This window comes from Oryctolagus cuniculus, chromosome 4, assembly GCF_051225735.1.
Source record: "Oryctolagus cuniculus isolate XC-2025 breed Fujian yellow rabbit chromosome 4, ASM5122573v1, whole genome shotgun sequence".
NCBI lineage: Eukaryota > Metazoa > Chordata > Mammalia > Lagomorpha > Leporidae > Oryctolagus > Oryctolagus cuniculus.
Genome location: NC_142870.1, coordinates 104,903,543 through 104,927,277, shown reverse-complemented (window position 1 = coordinate 104,927,277; position 23,735 = coordinate 104,903,543). Strand labels below are relative to the sequence as shown.

General features: G+C 36.9%; 1 protein-coding gene and 1 non-coding gene across 12 annotated transcripts in view; both read left to right on the top strand.

The window, feature by feature from the left end:
• The window catches only part of NAALADL2 (N-acetylated alpha-linked acidic dipeptidase like 2), a 1,439,631-nt gene that overhangs the window by 504,808 nt on the left and 911,088 nt on the right, over nucleotides 1-23,735 (top strand). The gene's annotated exons all lie outside the window — the stretch shown is intronic.
• LOC127483038 (U6 spliceosomal RNA) lies at nucleotides 2,271-2,377 on the top strand. Its single transcript, XR_007909012.3, has one exon. It is a non-coding gene; the product is annotated as a U6 spliceosomal RNA (small nuclear RNA).

Below are 23,735 nucleotides of genomic sequence, written 5' to 3'. Positions count from 1 at the left end.
GTAGCAAAATAGTTCAAAGTATTTAGAAGTGCATGCTGGGTAATTTTTACATTTCTACTATCATACCGCCACATTGACTTGCATATTTTTTCGTTCCACTACTTTTGCCCCACATCATTCAGGATTAATTCTTAGCCTTGTGTCTTATTATTCCCTTATATCAAGTCATTTGTTGCATGCATACCAAAATATTTTCAGTTTTTTAGGTTCAAGATAATTTTTCATTGCTTCTTGCCTTGCAACATGCTTTCTGTTTTTATCAAGTGACCTTACCCTGTCTAATTCATTTTGCAAACTTATATTCATTTTTAAGGCCAAAAATCAAACACTTCCTCTGTAAAATTTCTGAAAGAAAATCTTGATAGTATTTCTTTGGCACCACTAATTCTTCAGATTCTTTTTTTTTTTTAAAGATTTATTTACTTATTTATTTGAAAGGCAGAGTTACAGACAGGCAGTGACATAGAGAGAGAAGTCTTCCATCCTCTGGTTCACTCCCTAGATGGCCACAGCAGCCAGAGCTGCGCTGATCCAAAACCAGGAGCAAGTAGCTTCCTCCAGGTCTCCTACAAGGGTGCAGGGGCCCAACGACCTAGTCCATCTTCCACTGCTTTCCCAGGCCATAGCAGAGAGCTGGAGTGGAAGTGGAGCAGCCGGCACCCAAACCGGCAGCCATATGGGAAGCCAGCACTGCAGGCGGTGGCTTTACAGGTTACACCATAGCTCCAGCCCCTCTAGATTCTTATTTGTGGTATCACCATTATTAATTTGATCCTCTTCCTAACGTGGTACTTACCATAGTACATTGTACTAATTTTTCTACATTCTATATTCTTTCATTTATATTTGAATCTTTAGTACTCAGCACCTAATATGCACCCAATAAATGTCACAGGATTAAATCAATATTCCTCTTCATAACTCTTTTGACATTAACTACTCCGACTTAATTATACATTGTCGCTCCCCCTCTTCGTGGAGGAACGACACAGGACCCTGCGCTGTTCTTTCGTCTGCTCGGCCCTCCCCGGGTTTGCTGCTGGTTCTTCCCGGGTTGGCTACTATCCCTTCCACCTCCGTGGAAGGGCAGTTCCCCCTGGCCACATTCCCCACTTCCGCAGGGGAGCGGCACGCCGGCCGGCTTTCTCGGAAGCTGCATGGGTTCCCTTAGATGTTCCCCATAGATGTTCCTGGTGCATGCCGTCTCTCTCCTCCTTTATAGTCCTCCTCCGCCAATCCCAACTCGGCTGCCCACACGCCGAGTACGCTGCTCTCCAATCAGGAGCAAGTCCTACAGTTTATTAACTGAACTGGAGGCAGCTGTGCAGAAGCTGTTTACTTCTCTCCCAGCGCCATATTGTGGGAGAGCAGATGCATAGAATAAGTCTTAATTCGAGTAACTTAGTCTAGTCCGGATTGCTCCCCACAATACATTTCTTAGACTACAGCTCAAATCCATTGATGCTTTCCCCTGTTTTAGACAGGAATTGCGTGTGATAGCAATTTTCCTATCATTTGAGATAATTGAATAAAGAATAAAGCCAGGGATGTTTGTTACTGAATACTGAGTTTGGCATGCCTATCCATTGCAATTGCTTTTATTTTGAGCTACATATTACTGGAAATGATGATTCCTGCCCTCAATCTAGTGAGGAAGCAGACATGCACAGTTAATAGAGGGAACCATTTGACTGAAACACAGTAATGGGAAGACACTTAAGAAGCTTGCTGAGGTAGTTGTGTTTGTAACTCACCAAATCTGGCATTCTAAATTGTAGCCTATGTAGTTGCTTTTAAGAATGATACCACTACCACAGTCTGCCCTTCAGATTTCTATCTATGTCTAAATGTAAGGAAGGCTGCCTGAATATCAGCTCTGGGTGATGAGTAAGGGAATCATATGTCATTGATTGCTTGGTATTGTCCAAGTTTGCACTTGTTGTGGGTCAATTGATTTTTAATCCTTTTAGTGCTCTTCACTTGCACTCTCACAAATGTGTCCCTTTGAGGGTGATATGTTACACATTATATTGAGGATGAGTCATCCCCTTGAGGGGGATTACTAATAGGAAATCGTAGTAACAGGAGGTAATATTCACTGGCAAATGATAAATATATTTTCACATTCAATTCTTACAAATATTCTATGGATAGTAATTATTATTATTGTATGGATTATTACATTATTATTATAATTGTCTCAGTTTTACACAAGAGGAATTGAGGCATAAAAAAGTCCAAGAGACATATGGTTAATAAATTAAAGTGGCATGCTCGCTTCGGCAGCACATATACTAAAACTGGAATGATACAGAGAAGATTAGCATGGCCCCTGTGCAAGGATGACACACAAATTCGTGAAGCGTTCCATATAAAAATAAATAAATAAATAAATAAATAAAGTGGCAAGATTAAACATTATCCTATTTCAGAACATACGGCCTCAACTGTTATCCTACACTGCCTCTTCATTACCCTTTATTCAGGTAGTGAAAGTGGTGGGAGAAAGAGTCATTAGGATTTAGATCCATCTTTCTAAGGCCCTTCTTCTCTCCCTCCCTTCCTTTCTTCTGTCTTTCTCTCTCTGTCAAGAACATCTACTTACCAGGCATAGTCATAGGCAGCAGGAATACGATGATACACAAAATAAAAGGTCTGCTCATATCGAATTCACAAAAGTTTTGGAAAATAGATGTTTATACTGTATTTTTCTCAGTGTCCCCTTGCAAATATTTTTTTATGGAAGTCAATGTTGTCTCCTGTCTATAATGCCAAATAACATGAATATTAAGTTTGGCTAAATTAATAGAACAGGAGGATGTGGCCATGAATATACCACACATGGTTGATAAACAGTGTCCATTCCATTGGGCCTGGATACTTGAGATTCATTTAATTCAGAAAATATTTGTCACTTGTCTAGTATGGGCCAGGCTCTGTGATGAGCTTATGCCTGGAGCAAGTTACTGCATTATTCTTAGAACAGTGAGAGAGGTGCATATGTATTCTGTATTTCCAGTATTTCTAGTGGAATTAATCATTTTCTAATTGTATTCTTTTTTTAACTTCTATTTAATGAATATAAATTTCCAAAGTACAGCTTATGGATTACAATGGATTTTCTCCCCCATAACTTCCCTCCCACCCACAACCCTCCCAGCTCCCGCTCCCTCTCCCTTTCCATTCACATCAAGATTCATTTTCAATTCTCTTTATATACAGATCAGTTTAGTATATATTAAGTAAAGATCTCTACGGTATGCACCCACATAGAAACACAAAGTGAAAAATACTGTTTGAGTACTAGTTATAGCATTAAATCACAATGTACAGTACATTAAGGAGAGAGATCCTATATGAGGAGTAAGTGCACAGTGACTCCTGTTGTTGACTTAACAAACTGACACTCTTGTTTATGGCATCAGTAATCTCCCTAGGCTCTTGTCATGAGTTGCCAAGGCTATGGAAGCCTTTTGAGTTCACCGACTTTGATCTTATTTAGACAAGGTCACAGTCAAAGTGAAAGTTCTCTCCTCCCTTCAGAGAAAGGTACCTCCTTCTTTGATGTCCGGTTCTTTCCACTGGTATCTCACTCACAGAGATCTTTCATTTAGGTCATTTTTTTTTTTGCCAGAGTGTCTTGGCTTTCCATGCCTGAAATACTTTCATGGGCTTTTCAGCCGGATCCACATGCCTTAAGGGCTGATTCTGAGGCCAGAGTGCTGTTTAGGACATCTGCCATTCTATAAGTCTGCTGTGTATCCCGCTTCCCATGTTGGATCGTTCTCTCCCTTTTTTATTCTATTGTTAGTATTTTCAGACACTAATCTTGTTTATGTGATCCCTTTGGCTCTTAGTCCCATCATTATGATCAATTGTGAACAGATATTGATCACTTGGACTAGTGAGATGGCATTGGTATATGCCACCTTGATGGGAATGAATTGGAATCCCCTGGTATGTTTCTAACTCTACCGTTTGGGGCAAGTCAGCTTGAGCATGTCCCAAACTGTACATCTCTTTGCTTTCTTATTCCAACTCTTATATTTAACAGGGATCACTTCTCAGTTAAATTTCAACACTTAAGAATAACTGTGTATTAATTACTGAATTCAACAATAATATTAAGTAGAACAAACAAAAAAATACTAGGAGGAAAGGAAACCTGTTGAAGTGAAATGGACACTATGAGAAACGGTGACTTGATCAGCCCTTGCCCTGACTGTTGTATTCTTTTCTTGAGAAACACATAAAAAAACAAACACAGAGACACACTCTATCCTCAGTGGCTTGATTTCAACGAAATCACAGTATTTAAAGCTAAATTATTAACAAGGCTCTTACTCTGTTACATAATCATGTTTAGAAAAAAAGCACTCAAGTAGATTTTATGTCACTATCTTTGGAGTCTGTTTAGGTATGGTGTTGGCACATTGTACACAAGAGTTTTGACCCCATGAACAATGGTCCTTTGAGTAGAAGACCTGTCTGTAACCTCCCTTCCTTCTGGCACATTTCTTGAGTGAGATCAAGCCCGCTATCCTAATCAGGCAGCTAGAGTGCTGACTAAGCAAAAATAAGCCCACTGGAGAATTTTTACTAACCTGGATATGCAATATTTGGGGCATTTTAATTACCAAAGTAGATTTTCCAGCCCCTCTACTTTTAAACCATTTGGGAAATTTTATGCAGCTGTAAGTTGAATACAACTATTTGTAGCTCCATTAAATGTTAAATTTGCATAAAATTAATTCATTAAATGAAAAATGTAATGCATAGAGAATATATTAAATTGTGATTAACTAAAACTTTATTTTTTTAGATTGACAGACGCTTAAATAATACTGGTAAGTAAATATGAGGAGACCTTGTTAAGAATCAAAATGTTGAGGTTTAGCCATCTAGATACTACCCTTTTGGTGAAGTTCAGTTAAGAGAAAATGTTCTTTGTGTCTATAGTGAAATATACTTGCTTGTGTAATTGTTCTTTTTGTGTAATGGTACATAATTTAGTAGACTCAGTAGATAATCTTCTGAGTGGAATATAAGGATATGAAAATGCATTTTCCAGAACAAAATAGATAGTGTTAAGGTGATATGTGACTTGTAAAATGTGAATGATAAATTTTGATGCCCAGAGTCATCTACTGTCACTCTTCTGTCACTGGAATCTTTGCTAGCTTAATAGACATTATAAGAGAATTTCATAAAACATTTATATATGTAATTAAACTTTCTGTAACTTAAGAGCTGAGGCATGTATTTTTTGGATAATCTATTGAATTTGCAGTTTCCTTGTGGTTACTGTAGATTTCTAAAATTTATGCATCCATTAACAATAATATATTATTTATCTTTTTTAAAAAGCTCCTTATGAAAAAACCTTCTGAATCTAAAATGTAATTCAAAAGGTAAAATTCACTGGCTTTTTGAAATTTAATTGGAACCATGTTTTCTTATCCTTAGGAAAGATTGAAACGGTTATTCAAGTAATGAAAATGGTACAATGCAAATTATGGCCTCTGCTGGCCATCTGTTATTGCATTGCCTCCTATTTACACATAACCTTTTATTGAAATAAGATTACAAATGCAGTTCACTATACATTTAAAAGTTGGCAAGTGTACCACATCTGGACATCCTACCTATTTTATTTTTAAAACAATCCTTCTCACATTCAGTGGCAAATAAAACAAGTTCAGATAAGGTTCTCAAACTGTTTATCAGAGGTGCTGAAGGATGTCCACATGTTTTAAAAACAATAGATGTCTGTTTATATGTTCTTGTTTAACTTTGTTCTTAAGTTTTGGAATGCAGGGAAACTTTTGAGGATCTAAGAATAATTCATCTAAAGATAAGCTTTCAGGTCAGGTTCTTTCTTTGTTTTCAGTTCCTACAAAGCACAAATAATTATACCCTCTAATACAGACACTGGTTGAACAAAGATTTTCCATGACTCGTAATAAACACTCAATTAATGTTAGCCATTAGGCTTTATGTATAAACTATAGGTAAATTGTTCAGCCGACTGCCTTTTCGGGGAAATACTTCTTTGGGCCGGGCCAGTTCTTGGGAAACCTGGAGCCAAGAGGCAGAATGAGGTCAGATCAAGATGGATGGAGCAGAGACCCTTTCCATTAGAGATTATGAAAGAGTGTAAATGGGAGGAGTGTCTCCAGTCATAGGTTCCTAGCAGAGGTTTCTGATGGAGATTGTTGAAGAGGAATAGAATGGTAGCAGGTAGTGGTTCTCTGGAATCCAAGGAAATGATGACAGAGGATTCAAAGATTTTTTTTCCTTGTTAGAAACCATTTCTCTTTTTCTTAAATTTAGCTTTCTCAGTGCTTTCCACTTTTATTCTTTTCTTCTCTGTGGAGCTTCAGTCTTTCTCTGCTGTGGTTGTCCCTGCTCTGCTGCTTAACCTAGAGAGGATGTTTGATAGATACTTGTTTATTTGTTTTGTCTGACAGCTTTAGTTCAGAACACAGAATGGATAATAGGGGGCAAGTATCCTTCCCTTATTCTAATGATTGGTTTTTGTCACAGCTTGAAGGCCTAAAATGTCTTTAAAGCAACCCAGAGAGTACCCTGACAGCCGGGAGAGCAGACCTTTCCCATTCTTTCTTTCTCATCTGCATGTTGCACGAGCAGGAACCAGCATAGCGAGGGAGGAGGTAAGGAGGACAAGAGAGTGAAAGAACAGACCAAAACTCTCTTCATCCACTGTTAGTCATTAAGCTTAGGCTAGATCTGGGACAGGAAGAGGCAACAAGCTTGCAACTGTTTGTGAGATGCATATTTAGATTTTTTTTAGGGTGGACTTTCTAATAGTTAATAAAATGATTATGAGTTCTAAAGTAATCTGTGAGTTATGTTCAGGGTAATATCTAGGGACTGGAAAAGAAGATTGAACAGAAAGAAGTTTAAAATGTCATAGGAAGAAAAATTTAAGTTATTTCTTGGTTTCACCAGTTGAGTCCATCTTAAGAAATATGCCATTGACAGTGTAATATTTGACTCTCTGATTTATTTTTAGGTTTGTATTGGAATTCTAAAATGAATAGCATATTAATTTTAAGAGATGACAGATTAATAGTTTCATTCTACTGACTGTTTTCAAAGGAATAAAGGAAGTTCATTGACCAGAATAAAAGAAGCTTTGAGAATCAGTGTGTCTAAATTAGATCAAAGGGAGAGAAGGACTAAGACAAGAGGACCAGAAGTTTGTAATTAATATGGACCTCAGCTTGCAAACTCTACATCCAGCATAGTATACTCTTCCTCCTTTGCAGTGTAGTTTGTTCATGTGGTTTATGTTTTTTGAGAGTTTTTCCAGGCCTGACTGATGAAAAAGCACCTACTTACATTGTGCATCACCTTTACCATGTAACTTTTCACCATACCATAGTCTTCCTCCTCTCCACCAGATGGAACTGGAGCTGACCGCTTGCTTTTGCTTTCAGCACTGAGAAATAACCAAACTGCTCCCAGTCTCTTTATTGCATATTTGCAATGTTTATTTACAAGTCTCTCTAATCAATTGGTGAGATCCTTCAGGGTGTGGACCTTCCCATATTTTTATTTGTAATTCTAAATTTGTTACCATGCATAGATTGTCCTAGATATTCAGTAATAATTTATTAAAGAAGTGAATGAATATATTCCAAGAGTGGCTTTGTCCCGGACTGACAGACCAGGCAGGGTCTGACACCAAAGCATCAGATGTTACTGCTCAGAGATCCCAGCATTTGTTGTATGGCTTACCTTTGTCAACCCCCCAGCACTTCAAGATGCTATTGCTACAATAGTTACTGAAACTGAAGTTGAAATGGAGTGACTCAGGTACTGACTGAAGGTGTAGATCCAGTCTATTTTAGTTTATTTTTCCTCAGTGGACCTTTTATATGAAACAAAAGTATCCTAAGTAGAATTTTATAGTTAAAATATTCAAACTTACATTTGTATATTTCTTTTGCTCATTGTTTTCCTTTTTCCCTTTGTAGTACAACTAGGGTAATGCATTTGTTGAATCTGTGATAAATTTTAATTCTTGATGAGTTCCTTCAGTATTTACAGTGTTTATATTCAATCAGTGTGAAGTTGGTAAAGACTGTCTTGTACTGTCATAGTAAATTTAATTATATCGGTTGTAGCTTTAGATAATATGATTGCTTATATTCTCTTTGTTTTATGAGGTATTTATGAGTACTTAACATGCAATCAGTTGTTTGTATAATAACTATCTTTCAGAAAGTAATTATTCCAAAGCATTTGTGTGTTCTGTTGAAGAATAATGCACAACCCCCTTCTTCTGGTATTTTGATGCTGTAAAAAAAAATTAATTTGGTTGGCATCTGCTTTGAGTGTAACTGTGATAATAGTCCCTTAAAAATTGTTCCATGATAACATACTTAGTGACTTTAGAACACTGAAAGTTTTGGTTTGTGTAAACCAGGCCAATTTTCAGCAGCTTTTACAGTAGCATATGTGTGTGTTTGGCATTTGTAGGGACTCAGCTGGCATGATGTTATTGGTAAATGATTTGATAGCTATTCACAGGGCCATGTAACAGCATAGACTAACTGAAAATAGGCAGTGTAAATACCTCAAAATGAAGGAAAAATAGATCCTAATCTTGGAGCTTGTTATTTTGTAGGCAAAGCAGATTCCATTTGTGCCATTGTGCTGCCTGCTGTGCAGAAACCCTGGAAATGTACAATTGGCAATTGTTCCAAGGAATTATATCATAGAGGGACATTACTGTGGCAATTCCCCAGATTTAACAGGATTGTCGGATGTGACACATTGGAGAATCCCTCTGCCAGATGATGCATTGAGGTCTCTGGCAAAAATACCAAAATACTCAGTGTGACTATGTTCATTAAATGATAAGCTAGGAAAAGCAAAGGAATTGAAAAAGTTTGACATGTTTCTCTGGAGAAATATCTATTGCATGCTAAGTGGTAGTTTGTTATCTTCAGGCAAGTGAAGTTGCATAAGCACTGAGATTGAAAGTTCTAGATTTCAGTGACCATTTGCTCAAAGAAATGATTTAATCCAAATGAATTAATTGACTACAGGACTTAAGCACACATCGTGTAGTTAGAATATGATTTTTTTATAGAATATGATATTTTAAAAGACAAACCACTTGGAATTGTTGGAGATATGTTGTATTACTATATTTTTGAGTTATACTTACTGCTTTTGAAAAGATTCATCACTTTTACATCAACTTCTTTTTTAAATTTGTTTTTATTTATTAAGGTAGAGAGGCAGTATTATCAGTCAGTGGTAATAATGTAGATTATACATTAACCATATTGTTGGCTTTTGATAAATGAATTCATTATTCCAATTTTTAGAGTCCTCACATATCAAATTAGGTTGAAAGCTTATTTGAGTTCCTTTAACTCTCTTCTTATGTAGTTCATAATTAGCATGATGGTACCATCATTGTTTAAGTCTGATTTCTCATTTTTCCATAAATACTTCTGGAGTATGGTTTAGTTTCTAGTTTTCCTTGTGTTAAATGCAGACATGTCACTGAGCTCTAACAGTGGAATCTTAAGCAACAGTTTCAGAAAAAGCTGGTTTGTGAACTGGCATACAAGGCGTGATGTGCCAAGATCAAAGAAAGAGGAAAACAAATCCAGGTTTCACACAGTGTAATTTACTAGGCATTTGAGGAGAGAATTATGTCTTGGGCAGTCACAGATGAGAGGATCCCTGTGCCACCAGGCAGGAAAAAAAAGGTTTGTATAACAACCAAGGCCAACTGGAATATAGCTGGACATTCTTAAGAAATATTAACATTTACAAGTGGTATGACAATCATCAGATAAATGAAGCAGATTACTTTAATAACTGCTTATCTATAGGGTTTGGATTGACTTCCAGGGTCATCTAGAAGGCTAAGGACTAGATGATGTTTGAAAATGAGATGACTGTAGTCATGTTGAGCTGATTCCCTAAATCACCATTTCAAGGGAGAACTGCCCTTTCATCAAGAGTACTTAGTTTGGACTTAATGTGAATGATAAACAGTTGATACTTGAGGGTTCATCTATCTTATATTAGCTTATATTACTCTAGCTAATAATCTGAGACTATGTAAACAATTTGCCAGTAGGGATTCTTCTGTGTTTTTCTTGTTCATCAATAGTATTTATAGTATATCATTACAGCTAGTTAATAGAAAGAGATTTTGAAAACATCGTCTTTGATTGCATTGAGAAATAAAATAATACTTTTCACCAAAAGCTGCCATTTCTAAATTTAACAGAATCCCTGGAAAAAATCACTCATGGTGCAGGGTGCTATAAGTACATTCAACTAACGTAGATGGTGAACTTGTCTTTTAGAAGAAACTAATTAGGGCCGGCGCCACAGCTCACTAGGCTAATCCTCCACCTTGCGGCACCAGCACACCGGGTTCTAGTTCCGGTCAGGGCGCCGGATTCTGTCCCAGATGCCCCTCTTCCAGGCCAGCTCTCTGCTGTGGACAGGGAGTGCAGTGGAGGATGGCCCAAGTACTTGGGCCCTGCACCCCATGGGAGACCAGGAAAAGCACCTGGCTCCTGCCATCAGATCAGCGCGGTGCGCCGGCCGCGGCGGCCATTGGAGGGTGAACCAATGGCAAAGGAAGACCTTTCTCTCTGTCTCTCTCTCACTGTCCACTCTGCCTGTCAAAAAAAAATAAAAAAAAAATAAAAAATAAAAAGAAGAAAATAATTAGATGTTATAGATTACCATGTGTTTCTGTCTCATAAATATATTTTAGTTAATTCAACTGTGCATTGTTAGTTCCTGCAAACTATAGAACTATATTTAATTTGAATTAATTGTTGATCAAATTTATTGTATGCCAAACTTACTTATTATTAAGCAGAGATTAACTGAAGATACAAGGAAGTATTTAGAGGAAACTGAATCCAGTTATATTGACAGTGAATTTCAGTAGAGGTTGAAAATTATATACTAATTACCAAGGGGATAAGAAATCTGACAGTATGAAAATAGATATGCAAATAATGTTTGCCAGTGATGCTTAGGATGAGCCCAATAGATACTAGTAAATAGATACCCAAGAAAAGTAAGGAAGTTATAGTGGAAATTGTTTTCTATTGTGAAAAATGAAACTATTTCTGGGAAATCTAAACTGCAACACATTTCTGTATGCAAAAACAGGAAAGAATCTATAGACTCTTTATAATGTTGCATTTTTAATGTAGGGACTTTTAAGTAATCCATGAAAATGATGACTTAATGATTTGATTAAAAGTTTTGAATGAAATGGGGGTGAAATGAATGAGTCCTATTTTAATTCTTAAAACATTAGACAGAAGGGAAAAGTGATAGAATCTCCGCATTCTTGAAATTGAGGGGTTAATATAGATTTGGTTTTAATTCTACTATCTATCTTCAAAGATGAAGAAACTGAAAGAAAAAAGATTAAATAATATGTTCAGATCCCATAGTTAGTGGCAGTTTCATGATTTCAATTCTCTCTACTCTTGACTGTCATGAAGTACTAAGAAGATATCTGGCAGGCTTTTCCCCCACCTCACAGTTAGAGAATTATACCCTAACTCCACATCTGATGGTGATGATTATGGTACATAATATGTACAACTCACCATTTCTACATGCTAGTTCTATGTGTTTTACACATAGTGCCTCTCATGCCATTCTCACCACAATCCTAGGGTAGTCAGCCTCCAATTTGGCTTAACTCTTGATCTCTGAGATTTGAAGTCCCTCTCTAGTCCCCTGCAGTATGGCTAGTTACTGTGATGGAACATCACTTCTGGGGCTAGGTTATGGGAGAGTATGAAGCCTCTCTCTTGAGTGCATGCTCTCACTCTATGTCTTGCATCATTCACGCTGGAGAAATGAGAGGGCCTTGTGATGGGCAGATGAGGCTTCTTGCCAACAGCTGTGTGAGTTGAGTAGCAGATTCTACTGCCACAGTCAGGCCTTCAGAGGATGGCAGCCTCAGCCAACTGCTTGATGAAATTTCATGAGCTCTCCTAGGTCAGAACCAGCTAGCTAAAATGCTCAAGGATTCTTGGATTGCATTTAAGCCACTCTTTCCAGCTGTATTAACACCAAGGTATTACAGTTATTTTTGAAGTCATCCATTATTTTAACAGTTTAGAGTCTGCCTCAACTGTGAAAGACGGCTTTCTCTTGTGTATAATTTCCATTATGGATGTCTCATAAGTAGACTACAGAAAGTATGAGACAGAAGAGCATTGTGATATAAGTCACTGGTGCATAGAAGTTAAGGAAAGGTGAAAAGAATAGGAAGCATTAACTAAGAAGAAGGGTGCTGAGCATGAACCCTTACTTCAGAGAAATAATTGCTTTCTGTCTGAACTATGAGCTGTAAACTGTCTCCTTGGTTACAGGGGACTTGGTATTCAATAGTCAAAGGTAAAATGATTTTAAGAGCATTTGTTTCATAGCTGAGTGGGCTATATATCAGCTTTCCTTGGACTAATACATTCCCTTTATATGATTCAAATATTGTCAGGCCTACCGTATCTAGTTTCAATCTCTGATACTCCACAACTACAGAAATTAGAAAACCTGGTGTACTTTATATGCTTTAAAAATGAATGGCTTTAATGAATAATTCATGTTGAATGCTTATATATAAATATTTAATATAAATAAATGTTTGCATTATATCATCTATATTATATCATATAGTTAATATATAACATATACATAATATATTTAATTATAAAATATAAAAGTAATAGGTTCAATTATATTTATTTCTTATATAGCATATATATTTATGATAAATATCGTATAATTATGATATATGTATTTTAATATTAGTACATTAATAATTAATGTAAATATTTCCTTTAACATTGTATCTGTGATGGTTTAGAAATGATGTTTAAAATTTTGTATGAAGTGTACTGGTATGAGAAATACATGAGCTTTATAGCTCGTCTGGATGTTTAACTTAATAGACAAAGGGAGAAATTACAAAAAAAATTGAAAAACTAGAAGAGATTGCATGGACTTTCAATTGTGTTGAAGCAGATCTTAATCATTGTACCATGTGACTTATCACCTCTATGCTCATGAACTTGCTCTGACACTTTCACCTGGTGCTGTGATTATTGGTTTCAGGTTTGTATGCCATGGTCTTGTGAGCTGGCAAGAATGAAACATTATTTGTGTTTAAATCACACTATGGTTATGGTGCTTGGCACATAGTAGGAGATCAACAAAATGTTAGCTAATTGAAAAATGTATTTAAAAATAGTACTTAGAAAAGATAATGCTTAATACATTTTATTTCAAATATAGATGAAAGCTGTTAGAGACTACCTATTTTGGTAGAAATTTGTGAGGACAGGGAAGTATTATTTGGTGATATATTTCCAATTATTAAATAAAGAAGGAAGATAATAATTTATTGCATTTTGTAATAATACAAATAATTCTAAAGGTAAAAAGTATTATAAAATACTTAATCATGGAATGTACCATAATAATTTATTCTCCATATTATTTTGTAAATTATTAAATCTTTTACAAAAATTGTCTTCATGAGATTTTTTAAATGAGAGTTCAAAGTACTTACACATTCCTCCAGCTTTTTTTTTTTTTTTTCAAGATTTCTTTGTCTGCTCTGGGTCTTTTGTGATTTTATATAAGTTTCAAGATAATTTTTTGTAATTCTGTAAAGAATGTCATTGGTATTTTGATAGGGATTGCATTGAATCCGGAGATGGCTTTTGGTAATGTAAAAAATTTAATTATATTAATTCTTCCAGTCCATGAGCAAGTCATATATTTCCAATTTTTTGTGTTCTTGATGATTTCTTTCATTAATGTTTTATATTTTTCATTGTAGAGATCTTTCACTTTTTTTGGTTAAATTTATTCCTAATTTTTAAAAAAAAATTTGATGGCTATTGTGAATGCGATTTCTTTCTTGAATTCTCTTTTGGTCCAGTTCATCATTAGCATATTAAAAAGCTAATTTTTTTTTGTATGTTGATTTTGTAACTTGCAACTTCACTGAATTGGTTTATCAGTTCTAGCAACTTTGGTGGAATGTTTACATTTTTCCATGTACAACAATCATTTCATCTGCAAACATGGATATTTTTACTTCCTCCTTTTTCATTTTTAATGTTCTTTATTTCCTTTTCTTAATGGCTTTTGCTAATAATTCCAATACTATATTGAATAAGAGTTATAAAACTAGACATGTTTGTTCCAGATTTGAAGGGAAATGCTTTGTTCACTTTCAAGGATGTTTTTAAAAATTCAAGCCATTTTTACTTTACAAAAGATAAAATGTTTATTCATGTATACAAAATTCTGGCATACCGATTATATGTCTAGCACTATTTTAAGCACAAAATCCTCAGTATTAGTCCCTGTTACAAAAAATTTTCTGTACTCATAGGTTAAATTTTAGTGTCAGGAAACATAAAATGACAGTATACAAACAATTACAAGTTTTGTTTGGGCATGCTATATTTAAGAAGTCTAGTTGATATTTGTGTGGGAAAGTTGAGAAAGAGAGATATATAGGTCTAGAATCTAGGGCAGTGATCAAGACTTAAGATAAAAGTTTTTGCTATGTCAAATAGTAATGGCATATAAAGCTGTATTATTTGGTAAAACTTGCTTATGGAGATTATGTAAATAAAACAGAGAAGAGAGCAGAGGATAGAACTGGGAACACTTCAATATTTAGAGGTCTAGCAGAACAAAATAATTCATGAAAAAGACTGTGAGGATGAATGATACCCAGGAGCCTAAAGGAAAAACATAATCCAATATGAAGGGCATGGCTGCTTAAATTTGTTGCTGTAAGAGGTGGGGTGGGAAGGCCAAGGCTGGCGCCACTGCTCAATAAGCTAATTCTCCGCCTGCGGCGCTGGCACCCCGGGTTCTAGTCCCAGTCAGGGCGCCGGTTCTGTCTGGTTGCTCCTCTTCCAGTCCAGCTCTCTGCTGTGGACTGGGAGTGCAGTGAAGGATGGCCCAAGTGCTTGGGCCCTGCACCCGCATGGGAGACCAGGAGAAGCACCTGGCTCCTGGCTTCGGATCAGCAGGGTGCGCCAGCCACAGTGGCCATTGTGGGGTGAACCAACGGAAAAGGAAGACCTTTTTCTCTCTCTCTCTCTCACTGTCCACTCTGCCTGTCAAAAAAAAAAAAAAAAAAAAAAAAAAAGAGAGGTGGCGTGGGAAGGGATGGGAGTGGCATTGTGGTATAAAGGGTTATGCCACAGCCTCTAATGCTGGCATCCTATATGGGCGCTGGTTCAAGTCTTGGCTGCTCCACTTCCAATCCAGTTTCCTTCTGAAATGCCCAAGAAAGTAGCAGAAGATTGCCCAAGTCCTTGGGCCCCTGTACCCATGTAGGAGACCAGGAAGAAGCTCCTGGCTTCTGACTTCTGCTTTGCCCAACCCTGGCTGTTACATGCATTTGGGAGATGAATTGGCAGATGGAAGAGAGAGAGAGAGAGAGAAAGATACATATATATATATATATATATATATATATATATATATCTCTTCATCTCTTTCTTTGGAAGTCTGCCTTTCAAATAAAAAAAAATGAAAAAAAAATAAAAAAAGAGGCAGAAAGGATAAAGACAGAATGAATCATTGGGTTTTACAAAATGATAGCCCTTGTTGACCCAAGTATTCCTACCACTGCTTGTAGTTATAATAGTGAGGCTGATGAGTGATGTTAAATCCTTTCAGTTTCTGTTTTGGAAGGTCTTTGTTTCACTTTTGTTTATAAATGAGAGCTTTGCAGGGTACAGTGTTCTGGGTTGACAGTTTTTTTTCTTTCTTTTAGGACTTGGAATATATCTCTCTATTCTCTCCTATCCTGTAGGCTTTCTGATTAAAAATCAGTTGTCAGTTTAATTGAATATCCTCTGAAGGTATATGTGGCATTCCTCTCATAAACATTTTAGAATCTTTTCTTTATGTTTTACTGTTGACAGATTGGTTATAATGTGTCATGTTGTAAATCTTTTCTAGCCATGTCTATTAGTTCTCTGTGCTTCCTGTACTTGGATGTCTCTATCTTTTTTTCTCACTTTTTAAAAAATGTAAAAAATATATAAGATGAACTTATTTCATATATTTTATATATTTAGATTTAAGAGGACAATGGGGGCCAATGCCATGGCTCACTTGGTTAATCCTCCACCTGAGGCGCCGACATCCCATATGGGTGCCGGGTTCTAGATCCAGCTGCCCCTCTTCCAGTCCAGCTCTCTGCTGTTGCCTGGGAAGGCAGTGGAGGATGGCCCAAGTGTTTGGGCCCCTACACCCGCATGGGAGACCAGGAAGAAGCACCTGGAGCCTGGCTTCGGATCGGCGCAGCGCCGGCTGTAGCAGCCATTTGGGGGGTAAATCAACGGAATGAAGACCTTTCTCTCGGTCTCTTTCTCTGTCTGTATCTCTACCTGTCCAATAAATAAATAGAAAAAAAAAAAAAAAAGAGGACAATGATGCTTCCCACCCTGCTCTCCCTTCTGCCCATGCTCACGCCCTCCCTCCTCCTTTTTTCTTTCTTTTTTTAAGATTTATTTATTTATTTGAAAGTCAGAGTTACACAGAGAGAGGAGAGGCAGAGACACAGAGATCTTCCATCCACTGGTTCACTCTCCCACTGGCTGCAATGGATGGAGCTGTGCCGATTCAAAGCCAGGAGCCAGGAGCTTCTTCCAGGTCTCCCACGCAGGTGCAAGGGCCCAAGGATTTGGGCCATCTTCTACTGCTTTCCCAGGTCATAGCAGAGAGCTCGATGGGAGTAGAGCAGCTGGGAATCGAACCAGTACCCATATGAGATACCAACACTGCAGGTGGCAGCCTTACCCACTACACCACTGCACTGGCCCCAGCCCTCCTCCTTCTTGATTTTTAATTTTTTTTCCAAAGAAACCATTTATTTAAGGAATACAAACATCATGCATTTTGTAAATACAACTTTAGGAACATAGTGATTCTTTGCACCATATCCACCCTACCACCCACACTCCTATCCTTCTTCCACCTTCCTCTTCTATTTGCAGTCTTATTTTTTTACTAAGATCTATTTTCAATTAACAGTATTCACAGTGGATTAACTCTATACTAAATAAAGAGTTCAACAAATTTTATGAAAAAAACAAAAGCTGTTCCTCAACAGTCAAGACAAAGGCTATTCAAAAAAATTGTTCCTCAACAGTTGAGACAAAGGCTGTTCAAAGTCATTGCATCACTAGGTTGATTTCACTTCTTTTTTTAAAGCATTCTTTTGTCTTTTTTGATCAACTTAGTTAAATTTAAAGAACCCAAGAATGATACATCTTTTGCAAAGTAGTTAGACATAACTATAACTTATGAGACACAAGAATATCCTCCACTTAATACACTAAATTTAAGTAAATCTTTGAGAACAAGTTTTACTATTAACTCTCATAATACAACTCTTTTAGGACAGAAGTCTTGCATGAGAAGTTAGTGCACAGTGGCTCCTGCTGTTAATTTAACAATTAACACTCCTATGTATGACATCAGTGATCACCCGAGGCTCTTGACATGAACTTCCAAGGCTATGGAAGCCTTTTGAATCCACAAACTCTGACAGTATTTAGACAAGGCCATAAGAAAGTGGAAATTCTCTCCTCTCCTCAGAGAAAAGTACATCCTTCTTTGATGACCACTTCTTTTCTACTAAGGTTTCACCCATAGAGATCCTTCATATAGAGTTCTTTTTGCCACAGTGTCTTGGCTTTCCAAGCCTGAAACACTATCATGGGCTTTTCAGCCAGATCAGAGTGCCTTAAGAGCTCATTCTGAGGTCAGAGTGCTACTTAAAGCAATTATCATTCTATAAGTCTGCTGTATGGACTGCATCTCATGTTGGAGCATTCTCTCCTTTTTAATGCTATCTATTATTATTACTAAACACTTAATTCTATCCATATCATCACTTCAACACTTAAAATGCTATTTTTACCATCCACCTTAAGGAGATTTGGGGTCCCATTGAAAGTTTTTAAACTGTACCCTTAGAAGTAAGTCCATAGGAATGTGTGTACAGTTTTGCAGTTAGAAACTCCACACATTACATAATTAGAACTTTAGGAGCATAGTAATTCTTCCACCCATGCCCCCATCCCACCCACACTCCCACCCCCTTCCTCTTCCCTGTCTTATTCACACTCTTATTTTTCACTAAGATCTATTTTCAGTTAACTTTATAAACATATCATTAACTCTGTGTTAAGTAAAGAGTTCAACAATTAGAATGAAAAAAAAAAAAAAAACTCTTAACAGTCAAGACAAGGATTGTTCAAAGTCATTGCTTCTCAAAGTATTTATTTCACTTTTACAGATTGCCTTTTAGGTGCTGTATTAGTTATCACTGGCCAGGGAAAACATATCATATTTGTCCCTTTGGGATTCACTTATTTCACTAAGTATGATGTTTTCTACTTTGATCCATTTTATTGCAAATGACCAGATTTTATTTTTTATACCACTGTGTAGTATTCCACGATGTACATATCCAGTCTTCAGTTGATGGGTGTTTGGGTTGATTCCATATCTTAACTGTTGCGAATTGAGCTGCAATAAACATGGGGGTACAGATCTCTCTTTCATAAGCTGAGTTCATTTCCCTTAGGCAAATTCCCAGGAGTGGGATGGCTGGGTCATGTGGTAGGTCTATGTGCAGATTTCTGAGGGAATTCCATACTGTCTTCCCAAGTGGCTTTACCAGTTTACATTCACACAAACAGTGTATTAGGGTACCTTTTTGCCCATTTAATAAGTGCATTGTTTGTTTTGTTTTTATTGAGTTTGATGATCTCTTTATAAATTCTGGTTATTAATCCTTTTCAGTTGTATACTTTGCAAATAACTTCTCTCATTCTGTTGGTTGCCTCTTAACTTTGCTGTGTGTGTGTGTGTGTGTGTTTTTTTTTTTTTTTTTCACAGTACAGAAGCTTCTCAATTAGATGTTACCTCATTTGTCAGTTTTGCCTGTGCCTCCGGAGTCTATCCCAAGAATTCTTTGCCTTTGCCACTGTCTTGCAGCACTTGTTACTCCTGTTGCTACTATTACTTCTACCACTACCATAACCATAGTTATATAAAAAACTAACCCTTACTGAAGAATTAAAATTTTTCTGAAGCTCTCCCATGGGCTTGGCTTGTTGGATAAATTAGCTTGTGAGATAAAGTGAGATTTAATGTAACAAATGTTATATCCTCATTTTATAGATGAGGAAACCAAAATTCCGAGCCCACAAAGTAGCTTGTTTGAGATACATAACTAGTAAGTGGCTGAAAAGTGATTTAACATATATTTGTCTGAATCCTCAGCATGTTTTCTGAATTATTTTAGAAATCATTTATTTGACATCAAAAGCACTTCATAACATACTCCCAAACTTTCTTTCGTGGATTGGATGAAAAAATGGAGATTTGGGGGCCACTTTGTTTAAATATATGACAATAATTGTTTTTTGAGAACATGCTATTGTGTCAAGCACTCCATTTGTATTACCTGGCACAGTCGTCTCAGTCATCCTACAAGTCATTCATCACTTCTACATTTGTGGTACATAAAATATAAGATTAAATAATTTCTCAAACCTTGAATTGGTAAGGGTCTACGAGGACTTAACCCTCAAATCATTTCTCTGTTGTTAACTGGCCTTCTTAAACTTTTTAAATTAAAAAAAATTGAGAGACAGGATTGGGGAGAGAGAGAGATAGAGGTAAGGAGAGGGAGAGAGAGAGAAAGAAATACACTCCTTTGTGTTGTTTCACGTTTCAAATATCTGAAGCAGTTAGAGCTGGCCAAATTGAAGACAGGATCTGAGAATTTAATCCAACAATCCAGGTCTTCCTTGTGTGTGGCAGGAACCCTGCCACCAGAGCCAGTACTGCTGCCTCCCAGGGTGTATTTTAGCAAGAAACTGGAGACAGGAGCCAGATCCAGGCATGAACCCAGGTATGCTGATACAGGTGGAGTCTTAACCTACTCCGCCACAGCGCTGGCCCCGAAATGAAGATATTTTGTTAAAACCCTAGGCCTTGCACAGAGCCTGGCACAGAACAGTCCCTCAATATATATCTTATGAGTTCATTTGTGAATTTTTAGACTATGAACAAGCCTGGAGAAATGGCATTTGGATAATTTAATTCATCTTAACAAAGACCCTGTAATACAGTAAGAAAATCTAGATAATGAGAGCAGAATAAGTACAGTTTTGAGATAGGACAACAATTTTAGGACACAAAGACCATTATAATGTGAAATTCCCTCTGCTTCATTAAAAGCTTGTCATGGAGCCGATAGTGATATTATCCTTGGCAGCTTTTGCTTGTTGGGCTGTCAAAGTACACATCTTATGCCATTCTGCTGGAGTTTGGCAAACCACAGGTATGTTTCCATGGACACCTATAAATTTCAGGAGATAGAAAATAAACTATTCCAAAGCATAAGACAAGGATATGATACAGCAGTATTAATAAAAATAGAACAAGTTAAAGTAAATAATTGATGTCAGAGTTAAGAAAAATTCCTCACATGTCTTGAATCAGAAGAGGAATTCAGACATTGAGCTGATTGAAATACATTTGACTTGTCCTGTCATTTATTTATATCACTTCAAACACTTTTTGGAAAGTGGTAATATTTTAAAATCAATAAATTAATATGTAGACACTTATTAAAAAGTATTTATTAAAATATATTTAATAATTTAATTTATTCATATATTTATTCAAAATTATAGGTGAGATTTATATCAACTAGTGGTTAGTTCAGTTGATTGCAAAGATGAATAGTTTCTCTTTGTTACAGGAAATAACCCAGGTAAGGGAAAAAGTGTAATTGATTTCATTATCCAATTTTATACTAAGACATTAACACTACATTAAGCCAACCAGAAGACTACTTTCTAATGTACTTAGAAAAACTATTTCAAATAAATACATAAATGTGCAAATATGTAAATATATGTAAATGAATGGTTGTAGTGAATTAGTATATAACATTACTGAGTAGATTGCTTGGTGTTTCATTAAATCAAAAGACTAAAGACCTAGGTTAGCAAGAAAACACTCTTTTGCTCTATTTCGGTTTGCTTAGGTTGTTAATTTGGTCCAAGATTATCAACTTCTCATTAATCATAATAATTAGGGGTAGATTTACTGAGCATTAGTGTAATTTTCAATCATGCTAATAGTTGTGCAATCCTCCATTCATTAATATAAATGAGGTAAATTAGAACCATGACATTATAAAGAAGAGGCAGAAGCTGCAAGAACTTTCATGGATACTCCCTAAACCCCATTAATTTAATTGTAATATGTTGTTCCTCGATACTTATTTTCTCTCTCTTTATTTTCCATTGCTAATGGTTCTTCAGATTGCTTAATGAGCTTACTAACCTCTTAATTTAAGTGACTGCTGTGGTGTGATCTAAATCATATATACTTATCTTGTCTCATTACCTTTAACCCTTTCTCATAGCTCTCATCAACAAGCATTTATGGAGTAGCCCCTCATGTTATTTGGAATTAGAAATATCAGTTCAGGGGACTGCTACTGTGGCATTGTGGGTAAAGCCACCACTTGTGGTGCCAGCATCCTATATGGGTGCTGGTTCGTGTCTAGGCTGCTCTACTTCCGATCCAGCTCCCTGCTAATGCTCCTGGGAAAGCAGTGGAAGATGGCTCAAGCATTTGGGCCACTGCACCCACTTGGAGGACACCAAAAAAGTTCCTGGATCCTGGCTTTCACATTGTCGCAGCTCGGTCTGTTTCAACCATTAAGGAAGTGAACCAGCAGATAAAAGATCTCACTCACTCTTTCTTTCTCCCTCTCTTTATAACTCTGTCTTTCAAATAGATAAATAAATCTTTAAAAAATCAGAATAATATAAAAGAAATAAAAGGCATCTCCTATCTTCCAGGAGTAGATGATAGTCCAGAAGACACTGTGGATTGTGTTGATATTGTTAAAATTATTAATTTCAAAGAAAAGTTTGCTCTCTTCAGAGTGTCCTTAACTATGTTATTTATATTTTAAGAATGCCAATATGAATTTCCTTCTTCATATTTTACATTTGTGTAGGGTTCCTAGAAAGTCCTAACTAAGCAATATCACCTAAATTTGTTTTATTTTTATGGTCTTAATCTCATGTTTATTTGTTTATTTCAGCAATTAACAAACTGTAGAATTGATATTTATTTTTGTGATTGTTTATTTACATTCTCTTCTAGATTGTAAGCAAAATGAATGCAGGAACCATGACTATCTCCCCAGGTTCTAATATATTTTTGGAGCATTGCAATGCCCATAATTATTGTGGGGAGCAGCCCGGACTGGACTGAGTTACTGGAATTAAGACTTATTCTATGCATCTGCTCTCCCACAATATGGTGCTGGGAGAGAAGTAAACAGCTTCCGCACAGCTGCCTCCAGTTCAACCAATAAACTGTAGGACTTGCTACTGATTGGAGGAGAGCAGCGTACTCGGCGTGTGGGCAGCCGAGTTAGGATTGGCGGAGGAGGACTATAAAGGAGGAGAGAGACGGCATGCACCAGGAACATCTAAGGGGAACATCTAGCTGAAGGAACACCTGTGCAGCCCCCGAGAGAGCCAGCCGGCGGTGTGCCGCTCCCCTGCGGAAGTGGGGAATGTGGCCAGGGGGAACTGCCCTTCCACGGAGGTGGAAGGGATAGTAGCCAACCCGGGAAGAACCAGCAGCAAACCCGGGGAGGGCCGAGCAGACGAAAGAACAGCGCAGGGTCCTGTGTCGTTCCTCCACGAAGAGGGGGAGCGACATAATGGTGCCGTGACTCGGATATGAAGCCTAGGCAGGGTTTAGTGTCGTTCCTCCATGAAGAGGGGGAGCGACAATTATACTTTTCCAAAAATTAGGTCAAAGACAAACTTGATTGATCTCAGAATCTAGAATTTTATTACACTGTACTTTTGCATAAGAAAAACCTCGGAATGGTCTTTCAAAGGTTTATTCAGTTTGATTGAGAAATGAACTGATTCTCATTAGGAGAATTTATTTTTTAAATCTGTTTAGCATGGAAAGAATTCATCAATTGAAAAGAAAAAAGTCTCTGTCTGGACTGGGAAACTTCTTGACCCCAACTTTACTAGAATTTATGGATTTGCAGTGACTTATCTTCTCATTCATTTTTATGAGAGGCAGAAGTTTACTTTTGGCTTCTTAATTTTTTTCATATTTTTCAAGATTTAATTATTTATTTGAAAGAGAGAGACAGAGACAGCGCTCTCCTATCTACTGGTTCCCTCCACAAACAGTCACAATGGCTAGGGCTAGGCCAGAAGCCAGGAATTCCATCCTGGTCTCCCACATGAGTGGCAGGAGCCCAAGCACTTGGACCATTTTTTACTGCTTTTCAGAGTGCATTAGTGGGGAGCTTGATTGGAAGTAGAGCAACTAAGACTTGGACTGGTGCTCATATGGGATATTGGCATAGCAGATGGAGCCTTAACCCACTATACCACAATGCCAGAACCTCTTAAGTTTTATTTTGATTGTCCTGAGAATAAAATTGACCAAGAAAAATCAATAGGAGTAAGCATATAAATTTATAAAATAATTTTTATATGACATGTGGAGCCATGATAAGAAAATGGAGACCTCCCAAAAAATGCAGTTTGAGCTGAGCACTTATGTACAGA